This window comes from Uloborus diversus, chromosome 7 (genome assembly GCF_026930045.1).
Source record: "Uloborus diversus isolate 005 chromosome 7, Udiv.v.3.1, whole genome shotgun sequence".
Lineage (NCBI taxonomy): Eukaryota > Metazoa > Arthropoda > Arachnida > Araneae > Uloboridae > Uloborus > Uloborus diversus.
The window spans coordinates 170,205,270-170,227,274 of NC_072737.1; positions in this window are offsets into that span (position 1 = coordinate 170,205,270).

Genomic DNA, 22,005 nt, shown 5'->3' on the forward strand with positions numbered 1-22,005 from the left:
CAAGAAAAAAAATATACACCTTCAGTAACTAAAGTAAATTAATATAAATTTTAAAAAATGAACAAAACATAGAAAATTATATATGTTCAATTCAAGTTAATCAAATCATCATAAATAAAAATAATAAGCTATTCAAAATAAATTAAATTGAATAAAAAGTAATAAAATTAACATAAATTTAAAAAAAATAAAGTAAGTTAAAATAAATAATATTAACATAAACTAAAATAAATATAATTTATCAATTAAAAATAATATTGATGAAATTAACATAATTAAAAAAAATAATTCAGAATAAAATTAATGAAATTAACGTAAGTGAAATTAAAACGGATCAAATTTACTTTAAAATATTCTAAAATTGATTAAAATAATTCAAATTAAAATGTATCAAATCAAAGAAGATTTTAATGATTTCAACCAAAATTAAACAATTAACATAAATTAAATCTACTTGTACTAGAGAAATTTAATTTATTGAACTTAAAGTTCGACAAATTAACATAAATTAAAATAAATTCAGCAATCGAACTAACGTAATTAAAAGAAATAAAAATTTAATGAAAGTAACAAAAAATAATATAAAACAAAAGGAATGAATTTAATTTGTTCCAATTATTCATGCAATGCAGTAAAACTAATCAAATTAACGAAGATAAAAAAATGATTAAAATGAATTAAGTTAAAGTACTTTAATTAACACAATTTAAAACAATTTAAATCGAGCTTAGTCAAGTCTTTTAAATTAAGTTACAATTCATTAAATTTTCGTAGTTAACGTAATTTTTGAAAACAAAATAAGAATATGATTTAAAGTAATCAAAAAACCTAAATTAAAACAAGTTCTTAAAATATTAAAATAATTCGAAATAAAAATAGTAAAATACGTTATTTTGTTAAATTAAATGATTGAACTAATTTTGAATTTGTAAATTAAAGTAGTTAAAATTTAAATTAATCAAAATCATATAAAAATTTAAACAAATTAAAATTACTTAAATAAAAATTCAAAGTAATATAAATTGAAATAAAGTAGTTAAAAAGTAAAATAATTTAATAAGAAGTTAGTCTAATTACTATAAATAAAATAAAATAAATTTAAAATAATCAAACTAACATAGCTAAATTATTTGAAATAACCAAAATATTTTTGATCGAAATGAATCAAAGTAAAATAAGTCAAAATTATTAAAATTATTAACTGAACGTAAAAGTAGTTCAAAAATAAATTAACCTAACTTAAATTAAAAAAATAAGTTAAAATGAATCAGAAAAAACATACATTAAAACGAATGTCATTGAATTGAAATAAAATAAATTGAATCAAAATAAAAAAAATATTTGAAATAAAAACTAAGTTAAATATAAATTATCAAACCAGCCTAAACAAAATAAATTTAATTTAATTTAAATAAAAAGTAATAAATTACAATAAATCGAATCAAAAAAAAATTCAAATATTTGAAATAATAACTAAGTTAAATATAAATTATCAAACCAAGCTAAAACAAAATAAAAAGTAATAAATTACAATAAATCGAAATGCATTTAAATTAATCGTCAACATAAATAAAAACCTATAAAATCAAGCACAGTAATAGAAAGTAAATAAAAAATGTTTTATCAAATTGACATGCTTTAAAATAAATTGAATTTAAATCAATTGAAAGAGTTAAAATTAAAAATTGGAAGATTAACATAAATTGAGATAAATTTTAAAAACGTAAACACTTCACACAAAAGTTAACAAATATAACATAAGTTAAATTAAGAATCAAATTAACATAAATAAATATAGATTAAATTAAAAATAATTAAGTAATTGAAAATATAATTAACTAAACTAACAAAAATTAAAATGAACTAATTCAAATAAATTTTAAAAACAGATAAACATTAGTTGTAAAAATAGAAACGTAAAAATAAATAAATAAAAAAAGCTTTAAAATAAATTAAGAAAACAATAAATATAATCGAATCAACTGATGGAGGTTAGAATTCTTTATTAACATATAAGACATCACAAGAAAGATTTACAGCACTAAGAGAGCAAATAACACCCAGAGCTTCTACCTCATAGACACAGAGGCCCTCAATAAATTATATTATGTTAAAATAAATTTAAATAATTTAAGTTAAAGCTAATCAAATAACCATAATTAGTAACATGGATTTAAAAAGATAAAAAAAACTTTCTTGGTTGAAGTAGGTTTAAAAAAAAAATCATATTAATCATATAAACATTAATTCAAATGAATTAATTAAAATAAATTTTTAAAAAATGTATTAGAAATTGATAAAACTATCACATATTTAATTAAATTACAATTAATCAACTTAACCTAATTTTATTAAAGTAATTTAATTCAATACATAAATTGTAGCCAAATTAACTTGTATTAAAACTAATTAAAAATACAAGTAATTAAATAAAGTTTTATTAGTCAAAATTACATAGTTTGACTTGAAAATAATCAAATAAGCATAAATTAAGGCAAATTAGTACAATTACGATTGCAATTAATTAAATTTAAACAAATAAAATTAAATTTACATTAATCAAATTGCCATCAGACCAAATAAGTTTTAAATAAATTTAAATAGTTTTAATCTGAATTAATCAAATTAACAAAAATAAACAATTAAAATCATTAAATTTAAAAATGATAAAATTAACAAAAGTAAACTAAAAAAGAACAGTTCAACAATTTAAATTAAAATAATTAAACTCACAGCATTAAGAAATTTAAATTAAACGAATCAAATAAATATAAATTTAAAAATGTGTTATAAATTAAGACTAAGATATTAACATGAATTGAAATTGAAATTTAAAATTAAAAAAAACAACATAGATAAAATAAAATTGAATGAAAATGAATTAAACTACTCAATATTAAAATTATTATAATAACTTTAAAAAATACATTAAAATATTTTAAATCAAATTTAAAAAAAAACATTAAAATAAAAAAGATAATTTTTAAAAAATAATTAAGAGGTAATCGCATTAAATTAAGTAGAAGTAAATTATGTAAAAATATTTTAAATTAAAATGAATGAAACTAACGTAAATTAAACTAACAAATTAAAATAAATTAAAGAAACATAAACTAATTAATCCAAATTGCGTAACTTAAATTCGAAATAATCAAAGAAACAAACTTGAGTATATTAATACGATTTAGGTTAAAATGAATGAAATTAAATGTAAAGTAATCTAATTAACATAAAAACAAATAAAATAAATAAAATTGTTTAACTAGTTTTAGTTAAAACTAAACGAATAACAAACACTAGTAAATTAAAATAATTAAATTAAAAAAATGATTTAATTAAAAAAATTAAACTAAATAAAGAATAAAAAAATAAATTAAAATTATTAAACACACGTAAAAACTAAATTAAATTAAAATAAAAATGGTCATATTAACATAAATTAAAATTAAAATTAAAAAATAACTTAGACGTAAGTTAATCAGATAGAATTAAAATGTTTTGAATTGAAATAAATAAAGCAATTTAGATAAAAGTAAATCAAATAATTAACGTAAAAATAAATTAATGTAATTTTTAAAGAATGAATGAATAAAGGGATCAAATGGATCAAAATAAATTGCGTTAAACTATTCTAAACTAAAATGAATAAAATTGAAGCAAACTAAATTAACATAAATTCGAAGAAATACGAAAATAAATATACTAAAATAAATAAATTAACATAAATTAAACTGCACTCATTAAATTATATTAAATTTTGTCTAGTTGACAAAAGTTAGATAAACTGAATCAAAATAAACTAAAATAATTTAAATAAATTGAATTAAACAGAATTAAAATTAATTACTTTTGAAATAATTAAAAATATTTAAAATAAAACAAATTAAAATATGTAAATTTAAATCTACAAATTAAAAAATTAAACTAACATGAACTATAAGATAAATAAATACCTTTGTGCTGAATAGTCCGACAAAAGACTTTTGTCGGATGTCTTTTCATCCATAAGCTCATTATTTTTTGCATTGAAAAAGGCGTTCCCTGTAACGCCGAAACACGTGTCTGCTGTAATTTACAAATTTGTGCTTCTACTTACGTTGTTTTGTCTGACTTTAACATGAACTATCTAAAATTCTTAAATGAAAGAAGGAATGAATTAACATATTTTAAATTAAATCAATTAGATTAAAACAACTAATTTTAACTATAAAACTCACGTAAATCAGTGGCGTGTGCAGCACCCGGGGTGGTAATTTGGGGCGTCACCCCCCCCCCCTCCCTCTCTACAAATGCCCCCAAAAAAGAAAAAAGTTTTAATATTTATGCAAACATGAAAATGCATTTTAGTTTCATATTTTTCAAAAACGTGCAATTCCACTTTGGGTGTCACCCCCCAGACAGGCACCCGAGGCAGACAGCCTCGCCCCCCCCCGTAGCAACGCCACTGCGTAAATTAAATTAAATTACATTTAAATTAATAAAATCAACATAAATAAATTAGCTTACATTAAAGTTATTTAAATTAAAACTAAAAAATTTAACATAAATTAAACTTATTAATTAAAACTTAAAAAATACGTAGAGTTTAATTAATAAAATAAAATTGAAACAAATAAAAAGATTTTCAATTAAAATAAATTAAGATGATTTTTAAAGAATATATTAGAAATAATCATATTCACTAAAATCAAAATAAATTATGTTAAAATATTTTAAATTAAAATTAATAAAATTAACGCAAACTAAATTAACATAAAAAAAGGAAAATAAATTAACATAAACTAAAAAATAAACAAATTCCCATAAGTTGAAATTATTAATTAAAATTTCAAAAATAACTCAGAGATAAATAATAACTTGAAACAAGACGTAAAACACGGGCATTATGACTGAAAATGTATGTTAGGAATGTCTTTAATAAAATTCCTGGATTTAACCGTCCGAATTCGCAGTGATTTTTATATCATCTTACTGAATATAACTAAACTAACGTCTTTAATATAACTAAAAACTCAGGCGTGGAAATACTATACGACGTGATGAAAATACTCTAATAAATAAAGCTAAATAAGAACATAAAAAGAGTGCGAATTATGTTCAACTTTTTTTCTTTCTTCCAAACTCTATTTGAGTCCACCCCCGACTTCGATTTTAATATCGAGCGGTCGGAAAAGAGAACTTCTCATGGCGTTTGGGGAGCAACTTAAAGCGTATGCGCAAAATAAATTAAAAATTTCCTTTAATACTGTTATGTTTTCTTTTTCTCCTCTCTAATCAGGAGGAGGAGCGAAAATCCAATATTTGTGCCGAAGGAATTAGAGGAGCTTCTCCAACAAAATGTAATTCCGAAACTTTGTTCTTCAATTGCTTTCAACAAGTTTTTTCCCCATTAATATTATAGAACTTTTATTATTTTTTTCTATTAATTAAGGGTGAAAATTGCTTCTACATTTGAACGAAGCAATTTGGTGATATTTTGATAGCTGAAATTTAAACCCTTACTCCAGTGGATTAACCCTAAAGTAGGTAGCGTTCATTATTGACCATTTTTTTGTTTCTTCATTCCCCTGAAATGACACAAGTACTATTACCAGTGAAACAGTTAAGTTTCCGGATCTAGTTGAGCTTTGCCAAAATGAAGCATTTCATTGCATGGCCAAAAAATATTATAAAATTATCATGCTATGGCACGAGTTTCATTGTTGAGGACGTCAGAACGTTACTCGATCAGTAAATTCGCTTTTATGTGTATGAGGACTGTAGACATTATAGGTTAGTTTCTTCAAAATAATTGGTGAAGTCAGGGACTGATTTCCCAATAGGTTCATGAAGGCCGGCCCAAAGGCACTCTAGTTCTGGGGGCCTCCAAAATTATTGAGTAATATTTTCAAGAACAAGGAAAGGTATTCAGCGACAAATCAATCAAAAACAAAAAGTTGCACCGCGAATTAAGTTTTAGTAACATTTGCTTTTAACACCAATATTTCTCACACACTGAGAAGTGTGGAAAAGTTGTCATTAGTGACACTAAATTCTTACAAAATAAATAAATAAATAATAATCTGAATTTTGACATCTTGAATTCAAATTATGTTTTTCTCAATTACGTGTTTTTTTGCGTGTGTGCAGGCATGTGTGTGTGCGTTTGTGTCTGTGTGCAGGCGTGTGTGTGTGTGTAGGCGTGTGTTTGTGTCTGTGTGCAGGCATGAGTGTGTGGGTATGTGTGTATATGTGTGTGGGTATGTGTGTGTGAGTGTGTGTGTAGGCATGCGTGTGTGTATATATGCATGTAGGATATGGACGCAACCTGGAGACGGTTTTCGCTGTAGGAGCAGCATCGTGAGGAGCCGGTCGAAGGTGGTGCTGGCAGAGTGAGGCAGGGGGGAAAATAAAATCATAGCACGCCAAAAACAGTCAAGTGAGAACAATAAGCAATCGTGATTGCTCAAAAAGAAAAAAAAAAGGAAGAAGAAGAAATTTGTGGTATAATTCCTCCCTTTTCCAGAAATATGAAGAAGATATAGTCTCTATAAAAGTTAAGTATCTTAAAGTTGACACAGTCTAAGATTGTACATTGGTGTTATTACTTGGGTGTTGGGTATTTTATCTGCTTTTCATGCAGATAATCTTATACATATAAAATCTGAGTATCTATCTATCTATCTATGTCCAAGCTTCTTCTCCCGAACGACAGTGAACTGACCATCGAACCAGGTATCGATGGATTCGTCATCTTCCCGTCTTCATGTTTGGCTATTTAACATAATCCTCCGATAATAATTAGCGGAGATATCAATTAAAAATTATTAATTATGACTCTTAGATTTCAAAATCAAATCCATATTTTTCGAAGGCTTTCCTCCATTCAAATTATTATTCAGTGCTTCAACTCAACTTTCCGGATGAACGCTTTTATTAAAATTTACAGCGTGAAGAAAATCATTGAAAAGAAACATCTGTTGCAATTTTTTTTCTCGAATATAAAGAAATAAAATTAGGCTTTTGTTTTAAGGCTTTTCCTGTAATCAGGGTGTTTAAGTTGTTTACTTTTCGATTATTTTGCCGTAATCTGCAGCAAAATTTTGCTGTTTTTTTTTTTTTTTTTTTTTTGTTCAAGCCTGATTGTTAAATACGCGTCACATGACATAACTTTCATTTTCGAGGAGGACCGTGCACGTCGTAAAGTAAATGAGTGATTTACAAGTTATTTGAGTTCTTTGAGGGTTTGTACCTGGAAAACGGATTGATGTAATTCTTGTACGACCATGTGGATAGAATCCATCCAAATATTTATCTGAGTGGTATGTTGCATTAATAAACACCCGGGCAACGCCGGGTAGTAGACTATTTTATGTAAAAAGCGGATTGTTATTGTGCATAAATATTTCCGATATAGTCTATCAGATGTAATTCAGTTTAACGTGAGTAAAGATTATAGTTGATAATGCATATATTTTCCCCTTTTGTGCTGACTGAAAATGTACTCATAACTTGTATCATTGATAACGATTATTAACGTTGATGAGGTGTTTTGGCAAAAATATGTTTTACTGGTGTTTTGCAAACCTTGCTTTACGCGCATTTATTTATTCCTTAACGCGTTAGGAACTTAGTGTCAGTGTACTACAAAAGCATCAACTGGACTGCTCTTACATTTTTTAGGTAGCCCGTGCAACGCCGGGCACGCAGCTAGTACTGATTAAAAAGTGACTCAACACTTTCTTTAACCAATATTTTTTAAGGGTGTAATTTGAATTAAAACAAGAGATACAAGTTAAGCAGAACTTTGAGTGATATCAATGGAACCCTACTGGAGCTTCGCAGAACTCAATTTAAGAAACTCTGAACTGCAACATTTTTTATAATTACGGCTGTGAATCCAAAAATGTTCCAAACTTGTCGATGAGCGGATATGTTTAAAACCTTTAAAATATTTCCTGGTGGTTAAAAGTAGCGAACCATTTTTGTTTGCTTGCAACAAAGGCTCCCAAATTTAATGATTACTAGCTGTACCCGACGCGCGTTGCTACGCCAACAAAAAAATACATCATTATACTGATTTTCATGACAATCGGTTGAACGAGACAGAAGTTGCTACTCTGCAGTGCCACCTGGTGGCGAGTGGCTTCAATGAGCATATTATGCACCTTCTCCGTGGAAAAATACATATATATATAGCAATTTTCATAATAATCGGTCCAGGTATAGTGAAGCCGTGACTATACTCAAATTTTGTACTCACGCAGTTTGCAAGATCAATCAATCGCTAAAAATATCAAATAGAAAAAGTTTTAAATTCCCCCGTTGCATGAAAAGCCATAAAACAATAAAGAAAGAATTTATTTGTTCAAACTCAAGAAAAATGGCAACAGTTAACTTCTTATCAATGAGATCTTTCACGCGAATTAATTTCTGCAACCGACAATTTTATTCGCATTTATCCAATGGATTGTGACTTAAATTGGAATAAAAAAGGAACTATCGATCGGATTTTTTTCGAAGCATTCCCAGTACCAAAAATAACAAACGGTGAAAGTTTCAGCCAAATCTGCCGGGTAGTTTTTGAGTTCATGGATGACATACAGACAAACATTCATTTATATACATATATAGATGTGTGTCTTTTCTCTGCCCTAAACGTGTTGTTATCCGCCGCCTCCTCTTTACTCTAATTTAGAGAACAAAACTGTGTACTAAATCATGTGTACTAATATATAGTCCCAGCTGATCTAATAGGCAGGGGCGTGCACAGAAATTTTGGGGCCCGTCACAAATGACTTTTACGGGTCCCCTCTATACGATTTACCCCTACGTCATTTACATATATTCCACCCTGATTTTAAAAATCATAGTCCCCTTCAGGCTCGGGCCAACAGGCATCCCTTCTCCCTCCCTCTCCCCTCTGTGCACGCCTCTGCTCATAGGTTAATTATTTCATTGAAATTAGAACAGTTCAGGAATTAACATGTTTTTACAAAACCATTACGTCGGTTTTAATATTTTAGTGCTAACATTATCAAAGGTGCAGAGCCGTGTCCAAGGGGAGGGTTTTAGGGGTTAAACCCCTCCCATTGGCGAAAAATAGTAAGGAAAATGAAGAAAATATATGTTTTTTTTTTTTTTTTGGCTTAAATTAATTTTAATGTAAAGTTTGTGTTCAGCGGTTTTTTTTTTTTTTTTTTTTTTTTAACTTTCTCTCTTTTTTAAAGTTTTTCTGCAATTTACAACTGTTAAAGCTTTCTCAACTGAAATAATATTTCGGAAAAACTAAGGTGGAAGAACTGCTGAATGATCTATCAATGCAAAGCATTAATATTGCTTAGTGTAAGGAGGTTATGATGAATTTAGCATATGTTGTAGCAATGAAAATGCATTAGTGATGGTGTTTGGTAATGTAATTTGTATCTGCAATAACCTCTTTCTTGTTTAGTTTATTAAGCATTATTTCAATTATTTAGAACATAAAACCTGATATACATTCTACATTATAAAAGAATTTGTGGATAAATTTTAGCATTTATTGCAATGTACCGCATAGTAAGCAGATTTAATTAAAAATAAACAAACAAGGTTTGATTAAAGTGAACCTGTAAAATGAAGAATTACTTTGGTCACTGCACAGTCAAAACTATCCCTCAAAAAAAAAAAAAAAAAAAAAAAAAAAAAGAAAAGGGGGGGGGGGGTTCAGCAAGCCCCTCCAGGTGTATAAACGACATACTGGGATCCGCAATTTGTCGTAAACTAAAGGTTGTGGGGGGTTCAATTCTCCCTCCCGCAGGTAAGATTAAAACCCCTCACTTTATGAAAATCTGGACACGGGTTTTCAAAGGTGATAAGGTATCTTCTTCTGATAATAATCTTACATCGACAACACAATCCACAAATTAGGTAAAAACGGAGCTAGTGTATGCAAAAAGTGCTTAAGAAAATCAGTACCACTCGCACAACACATACACGTGCAAGCAGATTGACTGAAACCAGTGGTTGGGAAAACTACATTTTTTCTTGTAGCGAACTACAACTACAACTACTTTATTATAAACTAGTGGTACCCGAACGGCTTTGCCCGTAATAGAAAAAATAAAAGGTCTTTTGGTTCGCCTGTATATTTACAAATAATGTATGGTGAATTTTCTCGCCAGTTGACTTTTACCCATGTTACGGTTCCATGTTATGATAATTTCGTAATTTACTCGTCCATCTTATGATAATTTCGTTCTTAAAATTGAAATAGAAAAAGAACCCCATCGAATCTTCGAAAAATCGCTTCGAGGTGCACACCTCCATGCTACAAACTAACTTTGTGCCAAATTTCATGAAAATCGGCCGAACGGTCTAGGCGCTATGCGCGTCACGGATAATTACTTTGTCATTTGAAGCATAGACTAGTAAAATTAATCACGCGAATTAATTTCTGCAGCCGATAATTTTATTCGTATTTATCCAATGGATTGTGACTTAAATTGGAATAAAAAAGGAACTATCGATCGGATTTTTTTCGAACTGGTCTATAAACATTCCCAGTACCAAAAATAACAAACGGTGAAAGTTTCAGCCAAATCTGCCGGGTAGTTTTTGAGTTCATGGATGACATACAGACAAACATTCATTTTTATATATATAGATAGTTAATCTGTGAGGATACTTACTGTGGGGCAGTTTTGTACCAGCTTTCCATTAAGACCAAATACGTAACTATACGGAAATTCGTTCATGTAGAAAAGAGCAAATTTATGACTCAAAATTCAAATTTAGACTGCTGTTTTTTTTTTTTTTAAATTCTAAACAGGGACCGATTTACACACCTGGGTGCCCCGGGCACTCACAGATATGCCCCCCCCCCCCCACACACACACAAAAAATAAGAAGGTAAATGTTGGATATTATTTTGATAGAGAGAAAACTTATATCGATTTCATACGAAAAAAGTTAATAATTAAGATGTTTTGCAAAGGAATCATTTAATATAAATCTAAAATAATTTTATGGTTTTCATGTTAGAAATTTTTTTGCAGTCTCAGATGGAAAAACTGATACAAATGGTAAAGATAAATCATAATGTGCTTTCTGCGCATCAATGATTCTTTATATATTTTTCTCCTCTGTTTTCTTGTAGTAAATTCATCTATAATGTCCTCATAATCAAGTTTTAGGTCAAACTTCCTTCCATTGATAATAGAACTAATAAAGATAATTTACCATCAGAAATGAGAGTACGCAAAGGACACTTTATTCTCTTCAATAGCGAAAATGATCGTTCTCCACAACAATTGGCTAATATGATTTCATTTAATAAAAAAATTTTTTTTGTTCCCTTTAATTGGAGGCCCCGAACACTGGTCCCTGAAAAAAACATTTGATGACAGAAATTTGGTGCCCCGGGCCCGGGCCCCGATTGCCCTGCCGTAAATCAGTCCCTGATTCTAAATAAAAGCCTATGTGAATTCCTGAGCATCAAAGAACCTGCGCGAACTTTGGCAGAGATCTGACATAAACTAGGTTTTTTAAGAGGAACATACACAGTACGCACCCACCCATATGCATCAGTTTTTATATAAAAATAAATGAGATGGGCTGTTTTCTGTGTGACCAAATTTAAACAAAACAACAGGCAGAAAATGGCAATTATCGCATAAATGTGGAAACACTCGAATCTCTCATTTTATCTAGTGTAAGACGATTTCATTTTAGAAGAGGCTGCGGTCCCCTAGTCTTTCTTGAACCCGCCAGTGGCATATAATCAAGTTCAACTGTTGATAGTAGTATGTGCATTTTAACGTGAATAGAATGTACTTAAACGTGCCTTATTACTGTAGAACGCTAAAAATATAGGTATTTTGGATTTTCGAAAATAACCAAGAAAATATCTTTTTATTTAAAAAAAAAAAAAAAAAAACCCATGCCATTCAATCAAATAAAGCGATTATGCAATATATATGAAAATACGTGAGACTCAATCCAGTCCATAACGCTGTAACAAAAATTAACTCGCATTCTGTACATCTGTACTAAACATAAAGGAAAATTTAATGAAACTTCTTCGGAATGCGTTCGGAGTTTTTATGCTCTAAGTCCTACTGCATCTCTACAGTTCTGTAGTCAGGCCTGTCATTCAGGCCAGAGTTGCAGGAGGGTTCAATTCCCCCTGACTTTGTTTACCCATAAGTGAGAGTGGTTTTTGTTCTTTTCCGATAAATTTGCATTGTTTGTCCTCCCCCCCTCCCCACCCGGAAAAGTCTTAGATCATTGAGTTTCTCAATGGTCTAAGGGAAAAGTTCGAAATGACAGGCCAGTCTATAGACTGCAAAAGCACTTATTTTCGCGCGGCTTTAATTTTTGCGATTTTCGCGAGCCTGTCGTAATCGTGAAAATTAATGGCTCGCAAAATCTTTTTTCACGGCGGATTTTTCAATTTTCGGTTTCGTTCATATAAAATTGCGAAATTTTTAGCTCGCGAATTCACCGATATTATTTTCACGAAAAGTACGGATAAATGCGCTGTTGACATCGTGTGGTCCCACCTGAACTCTTCCCCTTCCACCTGCCAACAGCCGCCATCTTTCCATTCTATAGGGCGCAGCAGATGGGGGGGGGGTGCAGTTAGAGAGCCCCAAGGCCGCCTCTCGCCCGATCGATAAACACCCCGCAGGGAAAGCGGGGGGGAGGGGGGGGGGAATTTGTGAGTTAAAATCCCTAACCGGTGTGGAAAATCAATGCTGCAAAACTCTATGTGCTCTTTGTTTAAAATCAGGTTTACAGTTAGTGAGAATCGGTTATAAAAGGATTGGGCAGTTTCTAAAATTGGATAGGTCAATTCAAAGGCAAAAGGGCATTTGAAGTTTTTTAACCTCAAGTAAAGTTAACTGCACTTTGAAGAACTAACTTTTTCCCTCTCTATTCCCCTGTGTTAAGTATAATCGAGGGGAAAAAAAAAAGAAAATTAATTTGAATTTTGACACTTTGAATTCAAAGTATATGTTTTTCGCAATCACGAGTGTGTGTATGTAGGCGTGTGTTTGTGTGTGGGGGGTATGTGTATGTGTGTGTAGGCACGTGAGTTTGTTTCTGTGTGCAAGCATAAGTGTTTGGGTAGTTGTGTGTATGAATGTGTGTGTGGGGGGGGGTATGTGTATGTGTGTGTAGGCATATGTGTTTGTGTCTGTGTACAGCCATGAATGTGTGGGTAGTTGTGTGTGTTGGTGTATGTGTGTATGTGTGCGTGTGTGTGTGCAGTTGTGTATGTATGCGCGTGTGTCTGTAGGACATGGATGCAACCTGGAGCCGGCTTTCGCTATAGGAGCAGCATCGTGAGCAGCCGGTCGACGGTGATGGTGCGGAGGGTGGCGGGGAGAAAATAAAATGATAGGACATCAAAACAGTCAAATAAAAGCAATAAGCAATCGTGATTGCTCAAAAAAAAAAAAAAAAAAAAAAAAAAAAAACGAACGAACGAAACAAATGTTTCATGAAGTTATCCTACTTTAAAACAGTGATTTGCATAGGTAAGAATTCGGAATTCTCCAATATCAATTTCATTTAGACAATTAACTGAATTTTCGACTGTTTCCATAATGTTCGACTTTGCATTCCTCGTACCCACGCTTAAGAGCCACTGTCTGTAAGAATCAGGCAGTTTACGGCATTTGTGATTGTTGACATTTTTAATTTTCCTTATTTTCACATATGTTGTTCCTTATCATGAATGTAATGTTTGTGCAAAATATGAGCTTTGACTGCCTTACCATTTTTGGGAAATTAAATTTTTAAATTTAGGGGGCGTGACACATTTTTGCGTGTTTTTCAAATTTGCAGATTTTAAAGTTCTTGTTGCTTTAAGCGCCCTTATAATGACTTGGATTTTTAAATTCTATATTATTTTATGGTCTTCTTAGATACTATTACAGCTGTCAAATCAGTTTCACTACGAATGCGACGGCCACAAACTCCGTTTAAAAATGACCGAAAATGAATTTTTTTACTACATTCAATGCTAATTTTCTCAATGCGCCTTCATGATGATTCCAACGTTTTTACATAAATTCCTAGCTACACTTGCATACATCAAAAATATGTAATAAAATTGGTGTCACTATAAGGGCGCCAGAAGATATTGGAACTTTTATGTGATAAATTTCACAAAAATGCAAATATTTAAAGTCTAACTACTACTCTCGCCCTCATAGCAGAAATCTGAAACTAATTAAGTTTGATAACCAACATGTTCGTCTAACATATGAAATAAAAAAAAAATCGGTGTCACTCCTATTACTTTCGGAAATATAATCATTCGAAATAAGTATGTTATGGAGTTATTTAAAAAAAGACTTTTGTAATTCGAATGGCTTTTTACACTGTTTGTTTTAAACTTTAATATTTAATTACAGTAGTGACACCTAAAATAATATGTTTCTAATGCTTTTTATAAAAAAAAGCTTTATAAAAAGCATTAGAAACACAGTAAATCGATATAGGTACAAATGGACGTATTACGTAATGTGCATTATGGCTAAAATAGTCGTACTAATATTCATATTTTTTCAAGCATACTAATTTTTTATCTGTAATTTATATTAAAAATGCAACTATTTATAGCATAATGTCTTAAATAGTGATGAATATAATGTATTATATAGCGAGCATTCAGAATCTGAAACATAATTTAATGATGACGTAGACTAAAACGAAGAAACATAAAAAATCAAATTACCCAGTTTCAGAAAGACGGTCATCTCTTATTAATATCTGGTAATTTTGTAGCACTAAAGTTTAGGAAAATATGGTATCCCGGAGAAATATTAGAAGTTGACCATTTGCTAATCTGAATAAAACTAGCCCCCTCATAGCAGAGATCTGAAACTAATTAAGTTTGTTAACCAACACGTTTGTCTAACATTTGAACTAATAAAATTAGTGTCACTCCTACTACTTTTGGAAAGATAATCATTCGAAGTTAGTATGTTGTGGTGCATTTTTTTCATTTATTATTATTTTTTAAATTTATTTTATTTGTTTATTTATGTATTTTGTTAATTTAATCTTATCACACTCAGATAGTGTTTTGACCATATTTATTTTTAATTTATTACAAAGAAGCAACGTTTAACATAAACAGCTTTGGGCAGTAAGAGCGTCTTTATCTTGAATAGAAAATGCTCGTTTTGATATAGGTATAGGTGGATCTATTGTGCATAATATGTTTAGATTATCATACCAATACTCGCCTTTTTTCCAGCCAAATAAATTTATTTATTCCAATCCTTCTTGCCATGCATTCGACCTTTACTTGCAAATGGTCATTCTACTATTTCTCCGGGATACCATGTTTTCCCAAGCTTTAGTGCTACAAAATTACCAGATATCAATAAGAAATGACCGTCTTTCTGAAACTGGGTGATTTCATTTTTTATGTTTTCTTTGTTTTAGTCTACGTCATCCACAAATTATGTTTCAGATTCTGAATGCTCGCTATATAATACATTATGTTCATCACTATTTCAAACATTATGTTATAAATAGTTGCAGTTTTAATTAGGGCTCGACCGATGGCATTTTTTGGCCGATGGGCCGATGCCGATGGTTGGCCGATTGTTCAAAGAAGGCCGATGGCCGATGGCCGATTGTTTTCCTCCAAATGGCCGATTGCCGATGGCCGATGGCCGATGCCGTTGGCCGATGGCCAAAAAAAAAAAAAAAAATCTAACAGAAATAAATGGATAAAATTGTCAGGGATTTAAAGGATCATTGATTCATTTCACTTTACTTCCTTACCATAAGGAACAGTAATCACAAAAAAAGAAAATCAGATTTCGACCTAAATTTTTCTTTTACGATCACCCAATTTAAACTTCACAAGTTTTTTCGGCACACCTGTACATGCATATGTACCTAAGAACATATAGATGACCTAAATATCCATTTTGAACGCCTCCTTAGTTAATTATCGCAAATTCTCTTAGGTCTTCATGCGCGTAAACTTGCGTTACTCAAACACGTTATGAAATAGTAAGTTGAAAACTCATACGTACGTAGTATGATCTAAAAGTTCGAGGACAAGTTGTATAAAACCTTACCCTGAATAGTTCACATTACCGAAGTACATCTATCTACAAAATAGTCACCTTGAGCGACTATGCACATCTGCCAACGTTCGTATAGTTTTTAGAAGGTCTTCTGGAAGACATTCATCGCAACCTCCTGTAAGGCCTCTGGCGCTGCTGCTTTAACTTCATCGTGGGGAAGAAGTCAACTTTCATGTTGAGAATGCACGTTTCAATTGGTCAATGCTCTGATATGACAAACGAAAAACATAACGTTTCGTCGGACTTAGCTCCGTGTGACTTTTACCTCTTTCCAGCAAAACACATTTGCATGGACGCCGCTTTCTTCCGTCAGGAGATGATAAAGACGCATCACAGAAGGTAGCGAAAAAATGGCTTCCAGAAGTGTTTCCAAAAGTTATATGAATATTGGCAGAAGTACATAGTCCCTCAAGGTGATCTTTTGAAGATGGATGTGCTTCGGTAATGTGAACTATCCTGGGTAAGGTTTGATACAGCTTGTCCCCCGAACTTTTGGATCGTACTACGTACAATCTGTATAGGGTGTAGTTATGCTTCTCCTGTTTTGACTGCTGTATGGTAGAAGACAATGAACAACAGCTCCCCCCCCCAAAAAAAAAAGAAAGAAAGAAAAGGAAGAAATACAAAGAGACTGTTTAGTAACCAATTGATTTGTTTTTTGTTTTTTTCTTTCAATTGAACATATAACTAAGATTTCAGTAATATTGTAATAATGTATGGATTTAGGTACACTAAACATAGTAAAAAAACATTAAATTATATTGTTTAATCATTCAAAAAAAAATTAAGAATAAAACTATGAAACCGTCAACACATTACTCAATCAAAGTGGAAAGATTGTACGTTGACATTTTTTAGTCATCAAATTAAACAAAAGGTAACAGATAAATTACAATATTAAATCAAAACAGGAATATTTTTATGCTTATTTAAAGTTTGTGAACAGAAAAGTTTGCATTTTCCATAAAAGCTATCACAGTGACATAAATTTTGCGGAAAAAAGAAATAGCCATGTAAAAAGCGAGGTTCTTAAAACGCAACCACCAAACAACTCAATATTTACACCAAGTTAATAACTGAATACATATACTACTTGATCTGATGTTTTCACACATAATATTGAACAATTCGATTGTTTTATCTTTTATGAAGCACTACAAACAAGTTCAAACTAAATTTTTCAATTTAACAATAATTTTCTGAAATTTAAAAAATTGCATAATAGAAAATCCTTGAAACTTTTCTATAACATATTATTAAAAATATGATGAAAACGAAAATAACTTATTCATTGATTTTATATAAATACATAGAAATAGTTACTTACAACAGAAAAAAAATCGATCGCTATTAATGGTGCAAAAAAATTGCTCATTACGAAATATAGGTGAAACAAGTATAAGAAATACGCAAAATGACATTTTTTGACCAAAATAAATAATTGCTAAATATTTAAGAAATGCTTGAAACGACGAGGTGGGTTAGGGGGGTCACCCTCTGATTTTGGAGTAACTCACAACATTAAACTTCGGCCCCCAACTTCGGCCTCATTTTTTTAGTACAGAACCGCTACCACCAACGCCTCGGAAGTTTCTGAATCTACTTCAGCATTTCCGAAGAAAAAATTCAAAAGTCCCTTTGATTTCCGAATTATGTCACCATTCAAAACGTCTTTAATCAATTTCTTACATTAATGCTCTAAATTCTTCCTAAACAATAGATAAAGCTTGAAAAAAAAGAAAAAAACTTTAATTTTATGACTGGTGTTAGTTTTAAACAACTCAGAAGTACAACTAGAGTTTAATTTCAGAAATTGAGGGAGTGGGAGGAGGGGCACGCAAGTGTTCCCGGAAATACAAAAAAGTCGTAAAAAATACAGTTCAAAATGATCATAAACATTGAGCAGAAAAACCCTTTTAAAACTTGCACCCGAGTATTTGTTTTGAGGGACAGTGGCGGATTTAAAATATAGTAAAGGTTGCAATTGCGCGAAAGGCCCCATAAACATAGGGGAACCGTAGGAGTTACAAAAATGCTTATGATAAATGTTTTACAACTTCTGTGATAGAGAAATAGGGCCCCAAACTTGTAGCTCCGCCGAAGCGATACAGAAAAGACAGCATTACTGTGATTCATATTACAAATATCGAAAAATTAAAAATTACCGTCGGTTCAACGGGAATCTAACAAAATGTAACAAAACCGGTTTCACCATCTCATATTTGTTTCAATATTCTCCAATTCGGCAATATATCACCAAATGATCGTCAGTCTGAGACGCTATATTAGTTTTGCATTGGAATAAGTAATTAATAGCCTCAAAAAATGAGTAAATATGCTTTTTAGAACACCCGATCGAAAACAAGAAGGGAAGTGCACAACTGGAACGTACGCACACCCCACATGCGAAAATTTAGCCTTCTACAGCTTACCATTTTTGAGTTATGACTTATGAGAGATACACGTACATCCAGTCGCAAGAAACAACGCAAAAAATAACTTGTTTGGTACCTGAATGCAGTATTAAAAACTCTTTCAGGGGTTACTAAAATAGAAATTCATATTGAAATTTAAGTAAACGATTTTACATGAAAACAATAACTCCCTTTACTTTGTATTAAAAAGTAAAACAGCAAAGGTCCTTTTTTTTTCAAAAACATCGGCCAGTTCCATCGGCTTTTCGATGTTTTTTAAGGCCGATGGGCCGATGTTTCCTGCAAGTTAGCATCGGCCGCCGATGCCAATGCCGATGGCTAAATTGTTGAACCATCGGCGCCGATGCATCGGCCAGGCCGATGCATCGGTCGAGTCCTAGTTTTAATATAAATTACAGATAAAAAATTAGTATGCTTGAAAAAATATGAATATTAGTACGAATATTTTAGCCATAATGCACGTTACGCAATACGTCCATTTGTACCTATATCGATTTACTGTGTTTCTAATGCTTTTTATAAAGCTTTTTTTTTATAAAAAGCATTAGTAACATATTATTTTAGGTGTCACTACTGTAATTGTATATTAAAGTTTAAAACAAACCGTGTAAAAAGCCATTCGAATTAGAAAAGTCTTTTTTTAAATAACTCCATAACATACTAATTTCGAATGATTATATTTCCGAAAGTAATAGGAGTGACACCGATTTTTTTATTTCATATGATAGACGAACATGTTGGTTATCAAACTTAATTAGTTTAAGATATCTGCTATGAGGGCGAGAGTAGTAGTTAGATTTTAAACATTTGCATTTTTGTGAAATTTATCACATAAAAGTTCCAATATCTTCTGGCGCCCTTATAGTGACACCAATTTTATTACATATTTTTGATGTATGCAAGTGTAGCTAGGAATTTATGTAAAAACGTTGGTGTCATCATGAAGGCGCTTTGAGAAAATTGGCATTGAATGTAGTAAAAAAAATCATTTTCGGTCATTTTTAAACGGAGTTTGTAGCCGTCGTCCTCGTAGTGATACCGATTTCACAGCTGTAATAGTATCTAAGAAGACCATATAATAGTATAGAATTTGAAAATCCAAGTCATTATAGGGGCGCTTAAAGCAACAAGAACTTTAAAATCAGCAAATTTGAAAAACACGCAAAAATGTGCCACGCCCCCTAAATTAAAAATTTAATTTCCCAAAAACGGTAAGGCAGACAAAGCTCATATTTTGCACAAACATTACATTCATGATAAGGAACAACGTATGTGAAAATAAGAAAAATTAAAAATGTCAACAATCACAGCCTGCCTGATCCTTACAGACAATGGCTCTTAATTTCTGGCAAAATAAGTGTGAAAGTGAAACTTTATAATCTTCAAAACATATTTTTACCCTAGAATAGTCCCGTCTGTATGCAAAAATTCACGTAAAATTGAAAAGTGCAGTAGCATAGCTCCCGTGGGCTCCCATGCTAATAATGCCCTGTTCCCTTGCACGTACCTCTATTGAAACTAGTGTTCCGTGTTTTTCCTACTGACGTATAAAAGCACCACAAATGCTAACTTTACGCACCGTTTTCGTAGCAAAATTAGCTCGTAAAACAATCGTAGAACGTTATAAATTCAATTTTAACAGTCGAAAATTACACAGAGTAAACATTTGTCCCCCCAATGTTGAAATATGCTCTTTATAATTGGAAATACAGTAAATTATACTGTAAAGGGCAGTAACTGCATCTATTTCATTTTTATCATTTATTGTTATTTGACTTTATTGTACAAGCTTGCTTGTTTGGTTTCCGCAACAATAAAACGCGAAAAAAACGTCTATTGGGGTCGTTTCCAATATTTTAAAAGTATTTTTTTCTGAAAGAACATGCATACAAACATTGGATCTAACCATTTTTTAACTAATTATTTTAAGTTTAATATTTTAAAAAAATTACTTAAATCGGTGAGCTTTTATTGTTTACATTTCTTGCCGATGACATCACAAAGGATCAAATGCCATTCTGTGTTGCCATTCACAGTGCAAAATATTTAATTCGCATCTTTACTCACGTGTATTGGCAACGATATGGTGGATAGCAAACGTAGAGCGCAGTTTTAATTCGCTTCTTGATTATCATAACGTGGAAATGCGGTACAAAGATGCGCCAAAAAGCATTATTTGTGACGTCACAAGACCAAGCCTTGTTTGAAAAATCGGACATTTTAAAAAATTAATTTAAGAATAACTGTTGGGAAAATGAAAGAATTTTCTGGGTCCATGTTGTTTTTTGTGCTTATTCTATCAATTTCAGTGACTAAAAGAACGACTTTTGTCTGAAGGAAACAACCCCATTGCAACATTTCTCTATTGTTAGTATTGAATCCAACACGCGTTTCGTCAAATATCTCCGAAAACCCATTTCTGCAGATACTGCCGTTTATCTGCCCACGGCAGTATAGAACTTTGCCTCTCTTCCTCTTCGTTGGTAGCAAATTTAAAAAAAATAGAAATTTGTCAAAAGGCCGGCGAGTGGGTATGTCAGCCTGGCCTAGTCGGAAACTATCCAACTCGGATTTGAAGTAGTATAATGAGGGGGGGGGGGTACTAAACTGACAAGGTGTCCGCTGGCCCTGATTCGAAATCAGAAGAAATTGTTCTCTGACTTCAGATGGTTAAGACTGGTAAAGTTTATTGAGGCTCTTGTGCTATAAAACCAATTTTTTAGAGTTTGAGATGAACAATTCTTTTCAATTGACGTCAGAGCTTCATTTGCATGGGAGCTCCAGCTTCGACATTTCTTTTCAATTTTATGTGGAATTTTACATATTAGGCAGACTCTTTACGCGTAAAAATAAGTTTCAAATGGGGTCGTTTCCGAGATTTGAAAAGTATTTTTTCTGAAAAAGTATGCTTAAAAACATAGGATCCGACAATTTTTTTACTTCCTTTTACAAAAAAGGAAGTATTGTATTCGCGAAAATTTTTTTACTCAAAAATCAAGCTTAATTTCTATTTTTCTCACCCCCGAATGAATGTTGAGTTTTTTCTTCGACCCGATCACACTTGGATATATGCCTAAGAACGTACAGAAACCCGGAATATCCATTTTGACGACCCCCGAGTTAATTACAACGAGTTTTCTCGTGACGTCCGTATGTACGTATGTATGTGCGTATGTGCGTATGTGTAAATGTGTGTATGTATCTCGGATAGCTCAAAAACGGTACGTCCTAGAAAGTTGAAATCTGGTACGTAGACTCCTAGTGGGGTCTAGTTGTGCACCTTCCTTTCGGTTGCATTCAAATGTTCCTAAGGTGTTCTTTTTCCCCTTTTTTGTGGGAAAATCATTGTTAATTTCGATGTAAACTCAAGTGGTGTTATAATTTGTCGAACACTTGGAGATATATCGCCAGTCTTTTGGTCGCCAAGTTTTATCGCCAACTTGGCGAGAAATTTGGCGTTATTTTTTTTTTAAATTGGTTTCAATTTGGCC